At 35.7% G+C, this 26,183-nt stretch overlaps 1 long non-coding RNA gene across 2 annotated transcripts in view; it reads right to left on the bottom strand.

The window, feature by feature from the left end:
• The window catches only part of LOC149087826 (uncharacterized), a 106,765-nt gene extending 82,269 nt beyond the window's left edge, over window positions 1-24,496 (bottom strand). For both annotated transcript variants that reach the window (XR_016192548.1, XR_016192547.1), the window contains exon 1: window positions 23,978-24,496. This is a non-coding gene — a long non-coding RNA (uncharacterized LOC149087826). The remainder of the gene's footprint in view (window positions 1-23,977) is intronic.
• Window positions 24,497-26,183: the final 1,687 nt, after the last annotated feature.

Raw genomic sequence — 26,183 nt, 5'->3', positions numbered from 1 at the left:
ATCGTATTTTACTGCAATTCTTCATCGTTCTCTGCTTTGTCAAAAAATTTTCAACAACCGATACGAAACATGATCAAACTGAAGATCGACCGGATTGGACGGATATTGATTAATATCCGTCAAAAATGCTGAAAATTTTGAATCTTTAAGAAATTTATGAATTTGAGAACCATCAAAAATCTCTGCTCACAGCTTTTCATTGTTCAGTCCAGGAAATGTTTTACAAATTAATTGGAAGCACTCGCCACTTTATTTATTCAGCAGCTTTATCGAATTGCTTCACTAAGCAGAGTTTTATGAAGTGTTAGGAGATGCATTTTTTTGTCTATGAACCGCTGGCTCTCTAAAAATATTTTCTTTGTTGTCCCAGTAAGAGGTTCATCAGCTCAAGATCATGACAAATAACGAATGTCTGATGTGATATACGTAAATTTTGCGCATAAAATTTCGAAATTTCGCAAAAATAAAATTTTCTAAATCGGAGATTTTGCATTTATTCGCAAAAATGAACAAAACTAACGATACATTTTTCCTTCAGGTTTCATTTTGAAACGAAGTAATAAAGTACTTAATTAAAAGCTAATATTTCAGTAGTCTCTCCATATCTCCTTCAATAGTACTTCCCTCTGCGAGTAGTAACGGCGTTGTAGGTACATAATACAGTCGACCCTCGGTTTACGAAATTAATTCGTTCCTGAGGTAGGTTGGCAAACCGAAACACATTTGCCCATAGGAATTAATGTAAAAATAGATTCATTCGTTTCTAAGACCCCGAAGATTCCTACAGTGTCAATTTTTACACTTTTTCACGCTCAAGTGAATAACTCGAAACCTATTGAAATAATCATACTGACACTAAAACAACTTTTTTCCAGAGAAAATCCAGACTTTTCGAGAAAACGGGCATATATGCTATACATGGGCAGAGCTGTACCCATGTCTTGTCTGATTAATTTCACCTATTAATCTCAGTGTCAAAGCTCTCGAAATTTCTGCCTGCAAAGCAATCTGGCTACAATGCGTTCCAAACCGAATTCATGGTTTTATAAGTCACTTGCTGCCAAACTTCATCAATAAGTTCTATGAGCAATGTGGGACATTAAAATGATGTTTCTAGAAATAGATAGTAGTAATTATATATGTGTCAGAGGTTATTGCAAAACGTGCTTCAAAAATTTCTTTGATGAAACCGTCCCAAAATTGTAAATGACATGCTGATCTATGAGCTGGATAAAAGGAGTCGAATTCGGAGGAATTGAAAAAATTTGAAAAAATCGAAATGCGGCCGTAGACACTTCAATACCTCCATTATCATTTCGAATTTAGTCAAATATTTTCTTGCTTGCGTGTTCGTAAACCGAATCAATTTTTGTTGTTGGTAAACCGAATTATACGCAAACCGAGACGTTCGTAAACCGAAGGTTGACTGTGTCAGCATTTTTGCTATTAGCGGGACTACGAAGACTTTGAATAACTGCCTTTGCAAATTAGGTAGTAGAATTTCATGTGCATGGCCATCAACAGAAGTCTTTTAGATGACTACTGAAAGTAGTATGATTCTATTTATCAATGACTTCATACAATGCCATAACGTTGCAAAAAATATTACCTTGGAGAAGCTTTCCAAAGTACAAAATTTGGGTGCAAAGTTCATGTAAGTGTTGTCACGGCGTCAGATAGGCCCAGCATAAAACCACTGTATATGCTGCAGAGGTTAATTTGTTGCGTCGAATATCGTGTAAAAAATAAATGTATTTAAACTCTTCTGCTGCTGTCAAACTTTTTTCTGTCTTTTCGAAAAAAATGGCTCTGACTTTTGCGTTCATGAGAAAATTATCTTGATGCGCAAAACTTGCGCGAATACAAATAATACAAATACAAATACAACGCCACAACAGGCAAAATGCCCAACCAGGTGGCTGAGGAAAAGATGCCCATAAAAATATGGATGTCATATATTTCAAAAATACAGCAACCCAATTAAAAATGCAATTAACACAAATTATAAACAAATATATACAAATGGATATATAGTTTGGTCCTTCTATAAATAGTCAATAACGTCCATAATTTTCGGATAGAACTCAGAAACTGAAGGCAACTGAACTCTTAATTCACGAGTTAGAATTCAAAAGCATTTTGCTCAGCAAAATCACGACCTATTTTTGCTTAAAATTGTAAATCTTCGAAATTTTGAGGAAAAGTTATAAAAATCAAAATTTTCGTATTTATTCATCTACATCGGCTAATTTCACTTTTATCGCATTTATTCCGTAAATATGAAAATTACGCTTCCTTAATGATGATATGAATGCAATAATATTGAGAATAAGTTACGAAAATAAATGAAAAAACACAAAAGTAAAAATCTGCCGCAAAAAATAGTGATTACAGATTGCATTGGAATGTTGGGAATATGTACTATCTCAAAACTAGAGTCATTTCGTCAAAACCAACACCAGTTTTGGAATCAGCAGCCCACTAAAACCTAAAACCTTTATCCTAAAACCGTTTAAGTTTCTTTTGTAAACCGATTTTGAGCAGTGTTATAGAGGATATTTTAACACTTCTAACGAAATTAGGCATTCCCTGTGTCTGCCCCAGTCTGGCTGTCTCTCTCTGAGGGAATTCGCGCGTTTTTAGTTTATTCAAAGTTCTTTATGACTTTTTTTCAAAAACGCTATAAGCGGGATCCGAATTGGACAAAAACCGAGATTGTCATGTAAAACCAACAGATCTATCCATCCTATTTAGTAGGTTAACTATCATTCTCCTTCGACGAAGAAAAAGTTTACCCCCCCCCCCCCGCACTCATGAGAAAATCTTCCGTACACTACTGAATGGAATTCACTGCACACACAATGTACTTACAGTTCCCGTTTGAAGTAGACTGGGACAGAAGAAGTCTTCTCCTGAACTGGGGTCTTCGGTGTACGTATAATGATTAGCTAAAATTTTTCACAAGCATCTTTATAGTTAATTTACTGTGCAATCAAACAAAAACTATAGCATTCATATATCTGCAAACTATGTCAGTCTCCCTTATAAAAATGTCATGGGTCTTCGCAGTCCTAATCTGTAACGAATTATGTAATTGAATTAATAACAAAGCAGGGGAGATTGTGTCTGAATAGGCAGGTCCAAAGAAGAGAAACTAAAAAATTGTTGTTTTAATGTAATTATTATACAGTATGTCATCAAATGGAAGTAAGTTCCTTATGGCCGTTAACTGTTCATGTTTCAAATGCCGCTACACAAGTAGAACGCGGGTGGGGCTCCAGCTTTGTGACCCAGGATAAACGTAGTATTTTCTTAACATTTTTTATTATATTTACCTTTAAATCAATGAAGCCCCCCCTGTCGAGAGTCGTTTTCTATCGTTTTTCGGTAATCCGAGTTAGTGCTGTGGGTTCTAAGCACCCATGGTAATTTTTGGCATGCATCCGACACCTGCAGAATCGATCAGAAAGCAAATTTATTTGTTTAAAACAAAGATGAGTACCTACTGGTTCGAAACACTTCCGAAACTCCTGATCTTAGTCCTTGGTAATTTGAGGTAGTCTCGGTGCCATTCACCCCAGATTTTCGACCAGTGACACAAGTAATTTTTCTCGAACGATTGAATATAAGCAAAGGGTGTCTGGCCTCCTCCTCCGGTCCATACTCCTCTGGAGCATTTGAAATAAATTTCTTAGTAAATGTAGTTATTCGTGCTCTTTACCCATTTTCGGACAAGTGTAACTAATGATGGTTCATCAATAAGAGCTGCAATATGAATCAAGTTATCAAGCATAATCAAGAACAATAAAAAAATCCTGGACCACAAAACGGGTAAGTTTATTTAAACGTGGGACGTATAGTATAACTAAAATTCAATGTCAATCATTTGAAATTACAAATAATTTTATTTTCAATTAAAAACCCCAATTTTATTTATGATTGTGTTGAATTTTAAGAAAATACATATTCGGCCGCCGAGTATTCGGTTATTCGCTCAAATCACTATTCGTCCCATCCTTAATAAGACACTAATAGAATTTCAATTCTGAATCAATTAAGCATGAAGATCGCATGTATCTACTTGATATCTATCATTTCGATTCATTAAGCTCAACTTAAAGATTTTTTAATAGACTACTTATTATATGCAAATGCATAAATATTAAATAATGTAGTGGATCCCGCTTATAACGTTTTCCAAAAAACTGTCATGGAAAACGTTGTAAACGAGAACCGCTTTAAATGGGAAATCTTAATGGGAATTACAGTCGATCCTGCTTATATAGTTTTCCCGCTTAGTACGACTTATTCTGGTGTTTCCAACTCACTAATTCACTCTAAGATTTTCCATTTAAAGCATTTCCCCGCTACAATGTTTTTGTGACAGGTTTTTTGAAAAATGTTATAAGCGGGATCCACTGTACTTAGAGTTGAGACTGCAGAAATAAGTCGTACTAAGCGGGAACGTTAAAAACGGGATTGACTGTAATCGGAATAAGTGTGTTTGTGCATAGTTTTAGATCACTTCATTAGAATAAAATCTTTTTTTAATGTTTCTGTCGAACTAGTTCACATGTTTTCTATATTATCATATTTCTATCCACGTGTGACATCTGTGAGTTGCCGTGATTTTTATTGATTAAATTTAGTTCAGTTGATGTAGTTATTTTTCTTTTCCCACGATATATCTTGCATGTACGATCAATCAATATCGTTTATGTATATGATCGTATAAGTGCTCATTAATTTATGTATGATTTTACTAATTTTCCCTCTTATGAAACAATCAACTTCCTTTGGTTTGACAATGCCGTAGTCCATGCACTGTGCTAATAATACTCAGGCGAGATTAGTTGTAGAGACCCTTCCTAGGATAGAAATCCCTCGGGATAAGGACTTACGATCACCTCCGCGCCGAGCCCGGTAATAATAATGACAATAGTTCTACTGAAGCTATATATTATTATAGTGTTGGTTATGTCGGCGTTTTTTTTTTACGTGTAGCAATCCATCACTTGTCAGTGGTTCAAAGAGGACGGGTTTTTTTTTAACTTGTTCTGGCGACTGGTAGACGACTCACGTCTTTCATTGTTCAAATTTCATCAAAAGTTTCTCCGCATGTCTTTATAATGTCCATCAAAGAGAAAATCGCCACTTAGCAGCTTGGTGGAAAAATTAGGGATAAACCGCCAACATTTTAAGGCAAAATTTGTCCGATTTTGACCCGGTTTCTTGTTGCATCCATTTTGTCGCCATTTAACAAGTTGGAGAAACAAATGGGAGATACAGCGCCAACATGGAGGGCGCGGCAAAATTTGTCCGATTTTGACCCTATTTCCATGTTGTCCGCATATGTCCCGTCCGATTTTGACTCGCTACCATCCCAGGACCGCGAGGGGGGCCACAGGTGGAGATCCACTGGTTTATCCGATAATATTGGTTGGTGATGCTTTATGCATTTTTTATGAAGTTCTTCAATTTTCAAAACTGGTATTAATACTTAAATATATATTTTTTTGCTTTATAATCTTCCTCCCTCGCTCCTCCTGCTTGTGATATAGTCTCATATAATTGTAATCGTCATTTGTCTGTAGATCTTTCATTGAAGTTCCAAGGCACAAAAGAAATAGTTCACGCAATGACTCGGAAAATGCATTGAAAAAGCTCGAACCCCAATCCCAATCACGTGTAGATCCACAAACTAAATTAAGATATTCGTGGTGCAGGACGAATAACAGGACGAAGTAATGAAGAAATCATCGGAAAAAAACATCGATGGGGGGAACACCTGAATTAATCATTGTGAGTATAGTGTAAGGGGAAAATACTAGGCACAAAAAAAGTTTTCCCATATCTATTAACGCAAAAAAATAAAAATGTTAGAGAGTTTTCAGAAGAGAAGGGAAAGCATAAGAGAAACTTTGCTGGAATTTTCTCATTTCTCCAACTCGGGTATATCGCAATATGTACAGACAAATGCTCTGGGAGAGGGGATGTTGTTCTCTTCCATTTCCACCGTATTGCCTTGTCATCACTCCACACTGTACAGTAGATGAAAACATCCCCTTGGAAGCCGATTCTCAAGAGCCCCGATGTTAAAAGGACTCCAAACGTCGGTTACCACGCACACACTAGATTAGCAAAGCACATACCAGCTGACGGATTCTCATAGAGTTAGCAATAAAACAACTAACTCAGAGAATCAGAGAGAACCTCTTCTCGGCATCAAAATTAATACAACGGGGGGAAAATAAAAAGAATATTGCGGAGATAGTTTTTTTTTTCGTTCAGAATAGCATTGGCATACGAATCGCAAATTTATGGATTCTCCCGTAATAATATTATATATATATAAAAAAAAAGCGGGGGATTTTCTCTAACGTAAGTGATAGATGGTTTTATTTTTTTTTGTAATTTTTTTGTTGTTCGACTTTTTTTTCCAGCTTTTTATTTTTTTGGAAATGACCTGAAACAAATTAGTTTTTCGCTCTCTTGCGTCCAACATCAATACAACTTTCTTCCCCCCCCCCTTCCGCCTTCCCTTCTCCCTATTTTTTCCATTTCTATCAGTGAATATGGGGGGGGGGGAGAAAATTTTTTCACAGAAAAGGGGGGGGGGGAAATAAATTAGGTAAAAATTGAGTTGTATTCGGGAGAGTTAACAAGAAAAAATGAGAAATGAAATACAGAAAGTTGTTCGTATATCCGATGATTTATACAGTATATATTCGATGTGATGAAAGTTGATGTAAAAAAAACCCTGGGTGTTTTATTTAGTTTTTTGTATTGATCTCTATATCGTAAAACAAGGGTGCTTAACCTTTGGGAGAGTGCGGAACACTTGATTGGATTGAAAACGTGTTTAGGATAGTGTAGCGGGTCACTTCATTGGTTTGAAAACGTGTCGCGGGACTTTAAAATGATCTGGAACAGGGTTCGCCGGTCACTCGGGTGATCTGGAAGTAAGCGACGGATCTCTTGTCAGCGTTTCTCTCTCTACGGTCAGCGGACCAGAGGTGCTCCGTGACGATGGTACTAGTGGTTCGCAAGAAAACTTGCTTATTTTAAATTCTAACTAAATGAAAAATGTTTTCATTGAGATATTATTGGAAAATAATATCAATGAAAACGTTGGAAAATTTATCACCACATTTGTGAAATGTTTGCCAAATTAGATCTGTTTGAAATTTTTTTAGCCAAATCAACACTTTTTTTGACAAAATGTGGCAATTTTTTTACACTCAATATCAAGTCAAATTTTTTGAGAGAAGGTGCATACAGTGCGTGCATGTTTACTGCGCGATCGTTATTTTAAGTTGTCGTTTTAATCGGATCACATGTTGATCAGTAAAACGGCAATATTTCTTTTTTTGAACTTTCATCGAAACTGTTACGCGTAAAAGGCTTCAATGAAGGATGTAAAAATGGTAGCTTTTGGACGAATGAGTGACTGGTGGAAACAGTAAAATAATAACAACGATTCAATCGGAAACTTTTAATCAAACTTATTATGTTACAAATTGACCTATTCAAAATAATTTTTGGTTTCCAATTTTTCTATTGATTACCCTACACAATACTGATTTTGTTCTAAAAAAATATTTCAGTGATTTATATATATATATTCTCGACAATTTTCTTGTATGCTGAATGCTATCAAATTGGAAATTATAACCAAAAAAAAAATAAATAAATAAGATAGACTCGGTAGTTTCTGGAGAACAATACAAAATGACTTGATTAAGGCCGGCATTACGCTATAAACGTTTAATAAAAGTTCGTTTATAAAATTTGAAAAATGCAACCAATAGGCGGATTAGTTGAGTTCGCTCGAATGTAACAGATTGTAATCCCGGATGCTCATCTATAACCTCTGTAAGTTGTGAGATGCAAAGAACATATTAGCCCCGTCCACATGGGAAATAGAAGTAGCGAGAAAATATAAATAGCGAGTTTAAAACCCCCTTCAAGAATTTTCACCAATGATTGTTCTCCAGTTCTTTCCTTACGAAGGAAAAAAGTCGTGAAGCGGGTGCTAGAGCTCCCAATGCTACCGCAACACTTGCACATATGAACGGGGTTATTCTGATTGACTTGTAAAAAAATTTTTTTTCCCTTTCCTGAAAAGTGTAAGGAAAAAAAACTTGTTTTTATATCTCTTTCGTTTTCTGGATTTCTGTGTGGGGTTTAATATATTTTTAGCAGTTCCAAAAACGCCAAGTTATACGTTTGGTGTACGATTGGTGACTTTGGCAGGATTTTGAAGTGATGTCATCAATTTTTAACGCGTAATAACTAATATTATGGGTCAGATCAAAAACCGAAAACACTTTTCGATATTAGTTTTTCACAAGGAATCACGTGTGTAATTATTGGGTGGTCGATGGCTACCACCCTATATATTACACCGGGTAATTGGAGTGATCTAAAACCATGCCGTAGGTCACTTCAGTAATCTGGAACTGCACCGCGGCTCACTATAGTGATCAGAGAATATGCTGCGGTTCACTTCATGCGGAAAATGTGCCACTTAGTTCATTTTTGCAAAGTTGGTCTGAGGTCGCGGATCGCATCAGATGACTGCGAAGACCACATTTGGTCCGTGGGCTATGGGTTGATCATGTGTGCCGTAAAATATCGACCTGTGAGAGCAGTAAATATTGATATTTCCACTTAAAATTTTACTGGTGTTGATGTATACTTTCAACCCCCAAAATATCAAATAATGATTTAAAAAAAGACAGTACATACTTTTACTTCCTCGACGTAAGAACAAATTTGATCTTATTTTTATACGGTCATTTATTTTGGCGTTTTTTTAAATTCGACATGAACATTCACATACAACATGACAATTAAACACACAATGAAAGAACAAAAAACAACAAAGAATATTGTACACTTACAATATGTGGCTACAAAGGGCAACCGTCCTTCCAGGAGGCCAAAAATGTTAAATACGTGACATTCACATTCGCCGCCGCCGGCGTTGTTCGATAGATCAAGTGCGTAACATATTTGCGTATTATATATGAATAGTAATTACCAATTCTATAATTTTTTGCCTTAGAAACATATGAATAATGAAAAATTTCTTATGCAGGTACGTATACGTAATAGTGCGATACAAATATATCACATACAAAGGCATTCAATTTTGTATAGTAAGTGAACACATACATATGCAAATAAATTATGTTTATAAGTTTTCATAATTTGGAATATTTTAAGCATAATTTGGAATATTTTTTGCATAATTTGGAATATTTTTTGCGTAATTTGGAATATTTTAAGCATAATTTGGAATATTTTTTGCATAATTATACACTTGGTTTTTATTGAAGGGATTATATATTTGTCACATCTGGTGTTTTAATTGAAATTTATTCATTAATTTAAGAGCAGTGAAGGAAAAATTCTTTTGAAATAGATATTTATTCGTTTTTGGCGCATGTTTAAATCTTATCGCTGTTCTTCCTGTTTTCAAAGATAACCAGTCGGTGTTTCGTGTTACAAAGTTAATTATTTTATAAATATATAGTTGACGAATACTTAGAGCATGACACTGGATGTACTTGCTATTTTCACTATCTGTCTGTACATTCATGTCCCTTATTTTGCTGTAAATATTGTTCAGCTTTTGGATATTGCTCTGATACATACCCCATACACAGAGTCCATAATTTATAGAAGAAAAAAACCAAGCGTAAAAGTTTGAGCTAATTGGTCTGTGCGCCAAAAAAAACTAAAAACGTCCAATCCAATCCAAAATATTTGATAGCATTAATACTGCAAAAATACAGTACTATGATAGAATCTATATTAATTTTTTAAAAGTTGCACGGATAAAATTTATACAGAAAATTATGTACAAAGCAACCTAGTTTACGTGACATGAAAGTGTACATTACGGGCCTTCAACCTTCTAGACATTGCAGGGCCAAATTTAAACTTTTTTTAAAATTTAATAACGTGATTAGCACGTATTCCCAAGAGAACGTACGATCTGTCCAAGGAATTTGTTAGTGTCAGTAGACATCCACGCTCGACCGGAATTCGAACCCAGAGCTACACAGTCAGAAGCTAGCTTTCCATAAAGACGCTGGGCACCAAGTTATACTACTGTACTTGTGGAATTGTAAAATGACATCCATATTCAAAATATTTTTATAACATTTTTTTCAAACATTCTAGAAGACATATTTTATTTCGCTTCACCAGCACATTATAACTGACACTCTCTTCTACAATCTCTGTCCTATTGCCATCAGTGGAAAAAAAAGAAGTGCATCCTACCCTTGAAACCATAAAAAAAGAAGCAATGAGTTTTTTTTTTCTTGAAAAAGTAGAATAATATTTTGATGGCAGCACCCTTGAATTCACGTATCACGATAATGAAGAGGTGAACGAGAAGTGCTCAGAAGAAAAGTATCTTTTCATATTCCGCTAATGAAGAGCGTGAGACCCCCTGCAACGATCCAATTTTCGACTGCTGCTGGGATAGTTCGCCTTCAGACACATAATATTCTTTTTATATCTTTTATATGATGAAAAGTTTGGTAAGTTCATACCAACAAAGAGAGACCGTTTCGTGCGATCATAGACCTCCATATCCACTGAGGTCAAAACGAGTGAAAAAATTAATGGAACCAGATAGTAGGCTATATAACATTAAAAAAACGCATTTTGCGTTTAAATTCGGTTCCAATCTCTCTCTCTCTTTACCACCCGCTTTCTTTCTTGTTGAATGTACTGCGTTGGGGGAAAAAAGAATATAGATTTTCACGATCACGTCAAGATACACTTAAAGATTCAGGGCTAAGGCACAATCTTATGGCCAAGTCCCAAACGTTTCGCCCACAAACTACGTGTTATCTAAAGTGGAGACGTAAGAGTGGAGTATCAGAGTCAATGTGATTAAGCCAGGGACCGTGAACCAATGAGTTGTGGTCCGAACTTGGGTCACAGGGGCTTCTGAGATGGGTCGTATAAATTCACATACAGATAGATTTCTCGAGCCAATATGAGTCACGACCAAAACTCGATTTGCAAGAGCTTCCTAGATGAGTCGTACGAATCCACTTACAGAGCTGTGTTATTTTCCTGTAACATCCATGCATTTATTGCGTCAATGGTTTCACTAATTTAGAATAAAAAAACAGTCTTTTATATACATGGGTAGCAAAGCCAATATTGTCGTTGATTTTGGGTCATGAAGTTAAGAATCACCTGGATATATATTAGGTAATTTATGAAGTCCGAACTAAAACGTGTCAGCATGTTAAGCACAATACAGCTCTAATTTTTCGAAGCACCAATAAACTGCTGATGCTCTGTCTGAATACTTTGAGTTTACATTTACTCATAGCAATAACTGCATATGTTAAAACTTCGATATAAGTTCATGTTGATTCTAATTTGAAATGGAAAACCTATATTGCACATCTTACTGAAAAGTTTAGGTATTTCCTACATGGATTTCATCATACATAAAATGTTATTAATAACTCTCTTCTACATTCTGTATGCTATGCTTGGGTTCATTCATTACCGCTATACGGAATAACAATTTGGGATTGGGACTATAAAACCAATCTACTTCCAATCATAACCATCCAAAAAAAAGGTTTTTCGAATTCCTGCGCTATTCAAATTCTAGTAGTTATGAGCCCACTGTAAAATATGTCCTAGGTGTACGATAATTGGTTTTCTACAAATTGTTCCTTTTCCTGCACAAAAATAAATATTTGTGTTCCGCAAAAAACGAAATCTCTTTGAGAAGACCCGGTGAAATACTTGAAATTCCTCTTCACAAAAAGGACATATTTCCTAAATGTTTTTTTCTATTTAGTACCTGAAATTTATAATACATTACCTCAATTTTTTGTAACTAACACTTCATACTGTGCTTTCAAAATAGAATTGCTTCAATATACTGTATATCAACCATTTCTAATAGCTATTGAAGTTTATTTTTAGAACGCAGTTATTTATTTCTTGGCTGTGTCATTAGCAATCATATTTATTTATATGCACCATATTCACATTTTGTGTAACATAACTTCCCACTTGACGCTTCAGTTGTCTGATTATATACTAGTATTTCCACTTCAATTATTTTTTTATTTAATTCACTTTTTTCCTTTTTAGTATTACCATATGATCTCTATTTTCCAATGATTAATAATATGCTTTATAACATTGTTTAAAAATCAACTGTATCCAACTTTATTCTGGTGGCCAGTACGGGTAAGACTTTTACTCCTCGACCACCCATAAACATAATTTTCATTATTTTGTGTATTTTGTAATCCAATCATGTTTTTGCATTTATTGTTTACTTTCTTGTATCTGTAATTTACTATGTCTGAAATTTGATGTTAATAAATTTAATTGGAATTAAAAAGAAAAGTGTTTTTATATATTGTATACATTCAGTTTACCTGAAACATAGGTTTTAATACAAATACAAATACAAATACAACACCACAACAGGCAAAATGCCCAACGAGGTGGCTGATAAAAAGATGCCCATAAAAATATGGTTGTCATATGTTTCAAAAATACAGCAACCCAATTAAAAATGCAATTAACACAAATTACAAACAATATATACACATGATAAAATATTATACAATGCCCATAAAGAATACTTATGGTTGTCTTATTCTAAGAATGGATAGCTTCCCGATTTACCCCAACATGTTTATCGTATTTCTTTTTAAACGTGTCAATTGTGTTACAATTTACTACCTCCGGGGGTAAGCTATTCCATTTATTAACAACCCTATTGGAGAAAAATTCCCTGCGACACCATAACCTTGCATTGTCCCTCACCAATCGATACTGGTGTCCCCTTGTAAAAGCAGTCGATTGGCGGTGTACTAAAAGTTCATGGTCCATCCTATCCATCCCATTGAAAATTTTGAACACTTCGATCATATCTCCTCGACACCTGCGTTCATCCAATGTAAACATATTCAAAAAATGAAGTCTTTCTTCATAACTCAAGCCCTGTGTGCCAATAAGGACACGCGTAGCTCTTCTCTGCACCCCTTCAACCAAGTCTATGTCCCTCTGTAGGTATGGTCTCCAAAACCTTACAGCATACTCCAGTCCAGGACGAACTAAGCCTCGAAAAAGCGGAAGAATGACTTTAGGAGAACGCGAAGAGACCTTTTTGAAAATGAGACCAAGCATTCTATTCGATTTTTTGACAACCGCTGAACAATGTTCAGAAAACTTAAGTCGCTCGTCAATGAGAATTCCCAAATCGGTGACTCTAGTTGCATCCGGGATAGTGACACCATTCAACTCGTAAGAGAACCGTGGGTTGTTCGAACCAAAATGAGCGACCATGCACTTATCTACGCTAAACGTCATGCTCCATTCATTTGCCCATGCTGCAATCTTGTTTAAGTTGGTCTGGAGCAACTCCCTATCGCTTTCATTCCCGATTACCCCCATTAGCTTCACATCATCTGCGAATTTGCTAGTAATTCCATCGATACCCTGATCGAGTTTATCGATAAAAAGTGAAAAAAGTATGGGGCCAAGGACACTTCCCTGAGGAACTCCACTTGTGACGTCTGTCCAACCAGAGAATTCCCCGTTCACCATAACTCGTTGCGACCTATCTCTTAACCACGATTCTATCCAATTCAGCAAGTTGCCCCCTATTCCAATCTCGTGTAAACGCTTCAAGAGTTTGCCATGTTGGACCCGATCGAATGCCTTCTGGAAATCAAGGTAAACCACGTCGACATTTTTGCTCTTACCCAAAGCCTTAGTCACGTAATCATAGAAGCAAAGGAGGTTAGTTACACATGACTTCCCCTTCCTGAACCCATGCTGATTATCCGACAATACATTATTCTCGTCTATCCACTTCACAAACTGCCTTTTGATGATAATTTCCAAAATTTTCGAGAGGGAGCTCGTCAAACTCACTGGACGATAATTAGACACCACTTCTCTACTACCCTTCTTAAATATAGGAACAACGTTAGCCAGTTTCCAATCTCTCGGGACGATACCCTCAGCAACACTACTCCTGTATATCTGTGCGACTGGCCCCAACAATTCATTAGCACCTTCCCTGAGAACCCTGGGATAGATATCATCTGGTCCTGGTGCTTTGCTTGCACATACATTTCTTAGAAGATTTAGGACCTCCACGTCTTCCACTTGAATATCGTTGAGCGTTTTATTACCCCATGCAACACCCGTATATCGAATATCATTATCTCCATTAAAAACCGACGCGAAAAAGTCATTGAAAGCACTACACATGCCTACATTGCTCTCTACTTTTGAGCCTCCTATCGAGAGGGGGCCAACTGTCCCCTTACATCCATTATTGACGTATCGAAAAAATGATTTTGGGTCAGAGCCAATGTTATCTGCCAACCTAGATTCAACTTGCTTTTTACTATCCCTTATCGCTTTCTTCAACAGTCTTCTTTTATCAGTAAACAATGATAGGTCACCTCGTCCACTTTTATACTCTCTGAATGCTCTTTTCTTTTCAAGATAAAGGTTCCGCACGCTATCCGTGAACCATAGAGGGTGTGATGTACAAACACGCTTTTTTCGACGGGCGATTGAGAAAACTCGTCTTCGGGAGCAATTTTTTTTCCACTGGGTATTTTTGCTTTACATCATATGCTAATCACTGGTAAGGAAAACGTTTTTCAACCAATTGCTGACAAAAGTTGTCTTCTATTCGTCATGGAAACTGGCATGCATAATTCTACTTTTTTAGGAAAAAAAAAGACATTTAACGCAATATATAATTAATTGTACCGATTATACCGATCAGGGCCCATTTTGATTCTCAGTACTTTTACGAAAGCTTTAAGAATCATCAATGCTCGAGAAACTCTAAACTCTATTGTCATTTTGTAAATCAACCCAAGCCGAATTTTTTTATGCAATTTGCTGATTTGTTATTAATTTTTAAAATGTGTTCACATAACTTTTCGTCCACCCTGTATACCTCCTGAGATTAAAAAAAAACCTATTTTAAAGAAGTGTTGGAAACTGAAATTTAATAAATTCCCAGTCTTTTTTTTTAATACGAAATTATGTATTGGTAAGGTACACCAAGTTTCAGCTCTGGACACCGGCTGGTACTTTGGTAGAGATTTCGAGCGTTTATTTTCCAAAAAAAATTTCACAGAGAAGATGTTTGTGAATTCACCCCGTCCCAGTCTTAGGATTGTTGTTTCCTCGATCATAGCAGGTAGAACGTTCAAATTAGTCATGTCACGCTGAAAGCTACTCCAGACCTTTCCTCTTGTTATGCCTTTTTGCTTTCTTATTTGTTCACGCCATAAAAACGACGGTTATCCATAATTTAAATGCCAAATTCAATAACGTTCGTGTCATTCGTAAGAAAAATGGAATGCTTTCGTGCGATGTATATCAGGCTCAGTGGGAGTCTCGTGTAGCAAAACACCCGGAACCTCTTTCAAAAGATACGAGCTTGACGGTTTGCTCGTTCTTGTGACGAAAGATTGAGGAAACACATGGGAAAACAAATCGAAACTATTATTATTCGAAATGTATGTATGACAGAGAGAGAGGGAAACGAACGCATACAAGAGTGGACTTGACACACGGAAGAGTCCTCGAATAAATAAGATTTGAGTCGCATTCACCACGAACTTTATGACAGAAAGAAGAAATAAGACAAATGCTAATTTCAAGGAAATCTCAAGTCGGGAAAAAAATGCCATGTGAACAGATCGATGGAAACTGAGGAAAAATACAGAAATGCAACTCATTCTCACGATATAAGGAATTAAAAATGTTGACATTTGCGCATATTATTGGCATTCGTCAACGAAATTTAAAGCGATTACGCCACGACCATCATCGTCAAAGATTGAATTTTTCACTATGTTTTGTACGGAAGAGTGCATGAAAACTGAAAACGAGAACCTCGAACGTTATAAATAACCCGTGCGTCTAACCCAAGGATTTTTTACCTTTTGTGTTCCACGGGCAATTTGTGTCAATAAAACGAATGCCGGGGACACCCACCCCCCTCCTTTCCCATGTCTATGAGGTGATGGCCACGGACCCATTTTTCGAATAATTTTCAGCACATACTAATTAATGCAAGAACAATAAATTAATTGTTTTCTTATCCGACCTCACGGAAGCTTATAACCTCACCAAGGACCACCAAGGGGTCCATGTACCCCTTGTTAAGTACCACTGTTCTAAACATTCCGACTGTTTACCACATGCTGCGCGATGCTTCACAGCAGTCGGAATGTTTAGAACAGTGAGAGTGGGGGGGGGGGGTGGAATTGGGAGACATTAAAAATTACAGATTTTTCGAATTTTTGACAAATATAAAATTCGCGCCTTTCTGATGGTTGTTTTAAATGTTATTAAGGGTGCAGAATTTCTGTGAAATTTTAAAAATCTTCATATTCTTCATGATTTTTGTAAAAATTTTGGAGAGGAAAATATCGGTCTTATTTTCATGGAGATTTAGATTGTCGTTCTCAAATCGCTATTTTTATACAATAGTAATTGTACAGTCCGATTATTTTGAAGTAAAAGTTGTACAAAACTGCAATTAAATGCAGTTAAACTCTAAATTGGAAAAAATAATATTCATGAACAAATCCAGAAAACAAATAAATGATAAGAAGCTTAAATAAAAAAGCATGACAAAAAAAAGTGATAGACTTGATAGTACAAAAGTGGAGACGTACGTAAAATCGAAACCACGGAGAAAAGGGCAAAAAAAACTATGTTTTCTTTCTCCAAATTACGTGGGTTTTTTTGTATGAATTTGTTTTTTGTGAAAAAAAGGTCAAGTGTCAATCATAAAATCTGTATATTAAGGGAAAATTGGAGTAGGCTGAGTCATCGATATGGCCATTTGTTTAAACGTAAATACGTGTTTAACGGCATCCCGGAGTTTCGCCTCCGACGTTTCGTCGAGGCGAATGTTTATAAGTGAGTGAGAGACTATAAACGACCGAATAGCTGTGCAATTTTGACTGTATGAGTGAGTGAGTTACCGTACAAGTGATAAAGTTAGTTACCGTACAAGTGATAAAGTTAGTTACCGTACAAGTGATAAAGTTAGTTACCGTACAAGTGATAAAGTTAGTTACCGTACAAGTGATAAAGTTAGTTACCGTACAAGTGATAAAGTTAGTTACCGTACAAGTGATAAAATGCATGGCCAGCCGTATGAGTTACCAAGTGTGTGACCACACTTACCTGGTCTCACATACGGTCCCATACTGTCACTTACTCATATGGTCACTCAGCTACTTACTCGGTCATACAGTCATTTACTTATTTACTCACCACTCACTTCGTCACTCACACGGTCAGGGAAGACAAAATGGCCTGGGCGAATTGTCAAGGGCAAAATTTCCGGAGACGAAACGTGCCAGGGGCGAAATGTCAGAGGCAAAACTTCCGTAAACCATTTTTTACATCTTGTTACGGTGAAGCGTGGCCGATCTTGTAACCCAATTTAAAAATTTATTCGAATTATGAGGGTATTTATAAACAATATCAATCAGCAGGTGCCAAATTTAGGTTGTGTAGGCAAGTGTTAAATTTAAGTAGTTGCCATATAAAGTTCTTCTTTGAGATACGGAGTGTGTGAAGTCCTTCCCATTTCAGCTACTTTAATGCCAGCTTTTCGGGAATAGATCCGGTTCTGTCAAAGTAATCGATTTAAATGACATTTTCACGTCAAAAACATTTGTTTGATCATTTAGTTAAATCTCTTATCATATGAACTAATGTTACACTAATAAATTTTCAAGGAAGCAAATTTGTTCCTGTCCAAGCTCACTCCAAATGTCCAGAATTGTACGATTCGAAATAGAAGTGACAGCCACGTGAATAAAGGTGGCAATTATTTGCAACAACAGATCACGAAGATCTTCCAAATAGCTTGAAGTTGTTATGTTTCATTATTAAAATATGTATGCACCACACAGGACCGGAACTAGGGGGCACAGGACAGCAAAATTTATGAGGCTGAAAATTTTAAATGGGGATAAAACAGCCGAAATAAAATTATGGAATTTTAAAGTGTTGGAGGCGGCACACATCTTAATTACGGTTCTGTTACCAGATGGATATTGTCCAATGAGCTTCTTTATAACAATAAATTCAATCAAAACCATGCACACACACCTGGAACTTATACAAGTTGCAGCAGCAACTTCTTGTTTTCGATCACCAGCTGAGTCTGGATGTCATGATTTGTTCGGAACATGCTTCGAAGAGAAAAATTGAGCGAGATCACATGCAAATTGAACATTTTTCTTATAAGAATCCCTCGTAGAGGAAATGGAAACAACTTCCTCGGCTGGAGCTGTTCGTGATTTGATTAAAAAACACCATCGCAAAACGATTTTTTCCCCCTTTGAATTCAAATATGCTGCTTGAAGGCATCACAAACAATCAGGCACATGCCGCCTGTCTCTCTCTCAGAAGGGCAAAAACAAGTGTCATTGGTAAATGGGGAGTTCATCCCTAGATTGAAAAATAAGCAAAGGTTATACACTGCAACGTGTGCGGTGGGAATCACTAAAATAAAACCCAAACAAATGGTAAGAAATTCACGAAAAGTTCCTGGGGGGGGGAATGTTTCAAAGGGGAAAGTATATCCTACATTTAGAATTTTCTCTCTCACACACACACACGCACTCACATATGAGGAGATTTTATGAATTTCAGTTGCGTATTGAAAGAGGGCGATTCTCGTGGTAGAAAGAAACCAGCTAATCGTTTTAAATTGCAAATGCGACTCAAAATTTAAGCACTTGTTCATGCGCCCCACGAGGTGCCACCCGCTGTTCACAGAAGACGTTTATTACGGAGTTAAGGCTATTTCTACCGAGTACCAGGCTCATCAGTCATATCCAAGGAAGAAATAAAAAGACAGATACAGTATGAATAAAATATAAATAAAATATTCTCGAATACAAAAAAAAGAGAGAATATCTCGAAAAACGTGTGCTGTATCAAACGAACTGAACGAAACGCTTCACCGTTACAGCTGAACCTCGCTTATACGTCGCTCAGTTGTACGACTTTCATGTTTATACGACGTTTGGATATACATTTTGGATATACATTGGCGTGGATATACAATTGGTATATATTTAATGTTAAAACGATTCATTCATTCTGCGCTAAAGCTCAATTATTCGACGTTTTACTTCGACTCGAACTCCGAATCTTGTGAAAAAACATAATTTAAATCCATCAAATGCGCGCAATTTTTTGTATGCAGTGAAAACGCGTTGCTGCAACAGTTCTTCTTGCATATTGTCAAAACAAAAGCCATAAATTTTAGGGTGATTACTTAAGTATATGAAAATAGCCAGTGAGGATGTTCATTTAAAGTAGACACTTACGTCATTTGTTTATTGCTTGTTTCTAAGAATACCCAGACGCGGCGAACTCCAAAGAAACGGGTTTCAATTGTTTTTACGGTCATATGTTCTCTCAGAATTTTTTCTTTCAATGTTTTCGGTGTTATTCCCACAGGGTAAGAAAGCCCACACATATTGGAAGCATTTGGAGAATACAGGTATGCGATAAAAAAGAGGTACATGCTGTACACATACTCAGTAAGTTCTTTGGATCATTTCCTGTAGAATTTTCTTTCGTTGTGGTGCTTTGCTTGATGGCTGCGTCAAATCCGTCGTTCGTAACGTTGTAAAAACGAAGAACGCTTTCTTTTAAAAAAATGGAAATTTTGGAAGAATTCGACGGGAATTTTAAATTAATGACGAAAGTTGATCTTACAAAACAGTTGAAAATATCCTTACCCTGTGTCAACTTTGAAAACGATTATAAAGCAGAGAAACAAAATCGAAGACCAAGCTACTGGCTGCAAATCGTCTACGGCCAAAAAAAGTAGGATCCACGATGGGAAATTGTTTCAAGTCAAGCAGATTTTGTTGCAATTTTTTATCCAATGTTGTGCCCCAAAGGTAATGTTCAGCTAAATGTTATTTCTTTAAGTAATTTGAAATATGATTTAGTTTTTTCTCTCTCTCAAAGTATGATTGAAATATTGTTTTTATAACAGAATTGGGGATACAATTAAATACATTGAATTTTAGAACATTTTGTATGTCTGTGGGGTGAGAAGGCTTGTTTTTTTTAAAAAAAAAAAGTCTCCGTTATGCGGACTTACACATTTATACGACGTTTCGTATCGGCCTCTTGAACGTCGTATAAACGAGGTTCCACTGTATCATTTTTTTAAAGGTATAAATTTTGATTCGTGGCTTCGCGAAGGAAAAAGGTTTGTCTCAAAAAAACAAGTTGTGGCTGATAATAAACGGTGGTTTTTTTATATCTTATATCTTTGTCGAAGGTTTGTTACAAAATCACGTTTTCTTGTGTAAGAAATGATTGAAAAGCACGATTAAAAATTCAATTTTCTCTTTGCTACTATAACAGCTAGAAAAGATGAAGTAAACAAGTTAATTTTGGATTAACCTTCTGTGCGGTTGCTTTGCGAAGAAGTTTACATTCAATTATATTAACATCTTTAAAATAAGCAACCTGACCTTTATCTTGTGCGATATCAATCCATCTATGTTGGGCTCGAGTGAATTTTTCTTTATATGTTAACATGTTGTTTTACTTGCTATACACGTATGATCATTCATAAATCGTGAATAATCATGTCACTAAGATGACGTTCGTAAAACGATTAGAGATCTTTAAAAAAATTAAAATAAAATTAAAAAAAATTCATTTAAAAATAATTAAAATAACAATTACAGAGGTTTTTTTAAAGCTCCTCGGTGGTGCTTGTGTAATAGGGGCGACTTTTTCATATCGTGGCAAGTTTATATTGTATACCGTAATCGACAGGATTTCCAAAGGATTTTGATTTTTCCCGACAGGAGACCTTATCGGTCAACTCATGTACTTGAGTTAGCATCCGTTGTTTCAGATATCGTTTGCTAAACATATCTGTGTTGCTTGATTTTATCTGGAATTTTCGTCAGGAAAAAAATTGAATTTTTTGCTGTCAAAAAACAAATAATTAGAAAGTAAACACTGTTTATATGTAGAAACTTATTATCTTTTAATAGTTATTTATCATTATATTCTCGATAGTAATGTTTTCAGCAAAACCATTCAAAAAAATCGTGTAGAGCAACTCAAAGTAGTTTAATTTGTTTTTCGGATTAATTTAGCTCAGTATCAATCTTATTACGTTCAAAATGAATATTGCTTGTCTCTTTTATGTTTTTGATAGAATAACACCAAGTTTCATTCATATTAGTTGTTTTTTTTTTGCATGATAAATGAGATGAGATGCACTTTTGTGAAATTTTGATTATTTTTTCCATTCAAGACCAAAAAGGTCCATTTTCCCCTCTCAGTTTCTCGTAGTACTTCTTTGGTAACACAATAAATTTTAAAGCGGTCGATATTGCTCCAAAACATTGTCTTGCAAAGAAATCTATAATCAATATATAATGTGGTGCAAAATAATCCGCTCCTATGGGTTATTTTGCACCAAATTTAGAGAATTCATAAAATATTTTAAAAATTGTGATGACTTTTTATGGCAACAGACCTATACAAATACAAATACAACGCCACAACAGGCAAAATGCCCAACGAGGTGGCTGAGAAAAAGATGCCCACAAAAATATGGATGTCATATATTTCAAAAATACACCAACCCAATTAAAAATGCAATTAACAAAAATTATAAACAATATATACATAAAATATTGTACAATGCCCATAAAGAATACTTATGGTTGTCTGATTCTAAGTATGGATAGCTTCTCGATTAGACCTGTTCTCACATCATCTTAGAATATATCAATTTCATTTTCCAAAATTATTTTCCATATTTGTTAAGCCTAGCATGAGTTTCCTATTAAGAGAGAGAGCTCAAAAATAGTGCAAAGTAGCCCCTAGTTACGGTACACGTTTTTGTCAAACAAAATTGCATCTCAGAAACTGGCAAACGCAGTTCATGAAATGCTGTAAGCTCGAAAGCAAAATTTTTTGCGGTATGTCTAAAATTGGTAGTTTTTTATTCATTTGAGTTTTTATTGAACATATTCGAGGTGAAAAATTTGTATGAAATCAATTGTTTGAGCTCCTCCCCTCCAATATCAAAATAGATTTTCTGCTTTGTTTTCATAAAACTTGAACATCGTGAAATTTCTCCCAAAAAATTGGTGCACCAGAAATAATGCACTTTTATTACGCACATCGAATCCCGCTTATAACGTTCCTACTGAGAACGTTTTCCCGCTTAGATGACATATTTTCGGGTCCCAACTCTTACTAATACTCATTGAGATCTTCCGTTTAAAGCGTTTTCTCGCTGACAACGATTTTTCATGACGGTTTGTTGGAAAAGTGGGATCCACAGTACATATTTTTATGCAAATGCAAATCAAATTTTTCACTCTTTAAATTGCGAGTACATAAGGGACCTTCCTGCAAACACAAAGCTGCGTATACAAGAAATTTGGCTGTATGGTTACGGACATATGACACGCTGGTTTCCTATTCTGCAAGTCTGTGCCGTTATTAATTGGTTAAAAATCTGAATTTCAGGTTTTTTTAACCAATCCATAAAGGCACTGACTCGCAGAATCGGCAACCAGTGGCACTATGTTTGCACCCTAAGGGACGTAATAAGTGCCGCTATTGTAAGAATACGGCTCTATGGGCACCTCTGAACATGGATTTTTTGCATTGATCGGATAGGTTTCCGGTGTATAGTGTGAATAAATTTTGGCCATTGAACTCATTTTTGCAATCGATAATAGCTCGCTTGCATTTGGGTGATTTCTTTCCTGCACGACATCACAATGTCTTAATCCTATTCAGACATTGCATATTGCACGACACAACAATGTCTCAATAGGATTAGCATCAGGGTCATCATTAGATATCACGAAACTTCGACTTCGAAAGTCGAACTCAACCCCGACGTGTCACTGAAGAGTGAGTGGTACCTGTTATAAAGGTTGGGTCGGAATTTTATTAGACCTGTACATGAGATAAAAATTGCATAGTGGGTAACATAAAAGTTACTTAGAGGGTAACAAAAACTTGTATGATATGAAATTATACTAACGATCGTGGCCTTGTTGCCTTTAGTACATGTAAATTCCCCATATTTTTTCCCAGGCACTGCATCAATTTCTTCAGTCCCTTTGCTGCGTTTTTGTGTAGAAAGATTGTTCCACCAGTTTTTCCCATTTGCCTCATTTGATTTTTGTATGGAAATGTAATTGTTTTGTGAATTTACGATCTGTAACGTAGTGATAAGGAGGTTCGATCTTACCACATATGAATAGTTAGTCGTCAGAAATTTTGAACCCCTGAAAATGTGTGGGGAACGGTCCATGTTCCGTCAGAAACAGGACGGTTGGATCTGGAAAAATCTTCCGTCATGGACTGTCAATGTAATTCCTGTCCTAATACCACTTCATTTCCATAGATTTCCAAACGATACATTTTAAAGTTGAAATGAAATATGGCAATGTTGTGATCATCTGATTCTTCTGAGTCATTTTTTTTTTGCTAGGAAGTCGATTCTTTCATTGCCTGGTCACCTGCGTGACCGCTAGTTCATTTTACGATAATGTACTCGTTTTTGAGTAAATCTTTTCTATTGTGCGCAATATTAAGATATCACGCTTATAGCACTTAATATTAAGAAACCACGAAACAAATGAAGCACTTTCCTGCGTACGCTTCTGTAATTTACTGAAGTAGCTTTTCTAAGTAAACATGTTCCGTAAAACGTCACGAAAAAAAAAAATGCATGAAACTTCAACCATAAGCATCAACCGCAATTCAATTTCCAAAAATCATACGAATATGTGTTTGAATATTCGGCTAATAAAAATCTATTCGATGATAAAAAAAAAAATTAAATGTAATAAAAGAAGCTTGTAAATAGCATACGTACCTTTTCCTGCAAACGAATCGTCCATCTGGATACTGAGTGACGTCACTCGTGACGTTCGAGGTAGAGGCAAGTCATATAGACATCACTATCATCATCACAAGAGGCAAAGCAAACTCGATTTTCGCCATGATCAGAGAGAAATCTCTATTCTCTTACGCCCATACGTACACACACATTCAGAAAAAATAGATATATATTTCTCACTGATCTCTCTTATCCTTCATCTCTGGCTGATAACAAGAGAGCCCGGTCCCTCCATGATACGAATACAAACAGGTAGAGAGAGAGAGTTCTCTTTTCGAGGGAGGAAGAACACATAAACTGACCAACACGGGACAATTCATCATATTTGAGGAGCAAGTGCAATTTCGTTCAGCAAACATATGTGCCTCGTATGTTCGTTTCCTCCAGGATACTACTACTACTACTGCTTCTTGTGTTTGTGCGTATGTGCGTAGGAGCGCTCTAACTCTCTCTCTCTCTCTCACTCTCTTACACACAAGTACAAAATAAAGAAAAACATTGCAATGCTGGGGACCCGAGTTGTAAAAACTGAATAAGAACATTGATGGAAAAGTAAGAAAAGAGGGAAGAGAAAAAAAAACAAAAAACGGGACATTGGTTATTGTACCTAAAACTCGTGAGAAGGGATTGTACATCACACAAGATGATATAAACCAATGGCCGTGGAAACGGTGCAAATATTATTGTGCGTGTGACGGTGTTTTCTCTCTCTTTTTATGTGTCTAGATTTCGTGAGCAATAATTTCTTCTTCACTGTCAAGTTCTTCTCTTACATTTATATAGGAGAGAGTGAAAAAGAAGAGAAGGAATAGGTCCTTTTTTTTGATCATCGCCGCAAACATCCGCTGATCGTAATAAAAGTTAGTTAGTGCTTTAGTGCTTAAGATTAATTCTAATGCGTTATATCGTGTTCTGTTGTGCAATTCAACTTAACGTTTAGTTCCATTGTTATAATACTGAAGGAAAAAACACTTGTTGGCACAGGGGTGCTCTGTATCCGAAGTTTGAATTTTCCCAGCTTTAATTCTCTTATGGTCCAGTGTATATTTGAATATACTGTGAAACTTCACTACAACGATACTCTATGTAACGATGAATCCCTCTACAACGGTATAACCTACTACGCTAAATCCCTCTATGACGATATTTTTTAAAGTTTTAAACCGCTTATATATATATAATACAATGATATTTTATATATATATATATATATATATTTCGCTCAAAATAGACTTGAATTTAAACTTCGTCACTTTTTTTTCATTCTTCTAATAGCATCTAATAAAATCGGTGTTTTGGTTCCCAACGTTGATCACCGAAAATGTTGTTAAAGCTGTTGGTGTTGCCATTTTCTCTGTAGGACACGAAGATGCAATACTTCTTTACTGGAGCAATGCATCTGAATGAATTCCATTAATCAACTAATTAACTATGGTTTTTCGAGACAAATAAATACTTTGAAACGCGTTTTCTGATGGTACTAACAACGCAGATTTAGAAAATATACCAACAGCATAAATTTGGTGGCACGTGCTGACAATGTTGCCTCTCGATATAACGGTAATCCCTCTAAAACGATATTTTTCTTGGCCCACAGAACATCGCTATATCGAGGTTTCACTGTACATGGAAAATTACAGACTAGAAAAACTGTTATATAAATTTCTTTTCCCAATTTTTTTTTTGTATATTAGATAGTACATCTTTTAGCGTCGTTTCAGTACAAAATGCAGATACATAAGCACAACACTTTTTACCCAGAAAAACGTTGATTCCTTGTTGGTGCCTTTTTTTTGACAGTGGCTGAAATACGCTTTTCATGTTCAAAGATTTATAAAAATGCACCAAATTCAGAGGATTGCAAATAAATTCATGGTAAAAATTATTCAACTTTGCTATGCAAGGTTTTATCTGTTTATAGATACACATTAAAAGCAAATTCAACACCCTTAATTAGCTACTTTAGCTAATTAAAAATCCACTCTGATTAATTAAATTGCCGTGTTGATGTATAGTTTCAATTAAGAATATGCTAACAGCACCAATTTACATCCATTTTTGTAAAAAAAACAATACGTTTTTATGGAAGTGAAAAAGTTTCAAGAGTTTCAGTCATAAATCTTTAAAATCTCCCACGTTTGGTTACAACGTTGTATTCATCAAGGCGATGAATACAATGTTA

Source organism: Pholcus phalangioides, unplaced genomic scaffold, assembly GCF_987345545.1.
Source record: "Pholcus phalangioides strain wild (caught in Gottingen) unplaced genomic scaffold, Ppha-v1.0 ptg000004l_1, whole genome shotgun sequence".
Classification (NCBI taxonomy): Eukaryota; Metazoa; Arthropoda; class Arachnida; order Araneae; family Pholcidae; genus Pholcus; species Pholcus phalangioides.
This window is presented reverse-complemented; position numbering and strand designations above follow the sequence as displayed.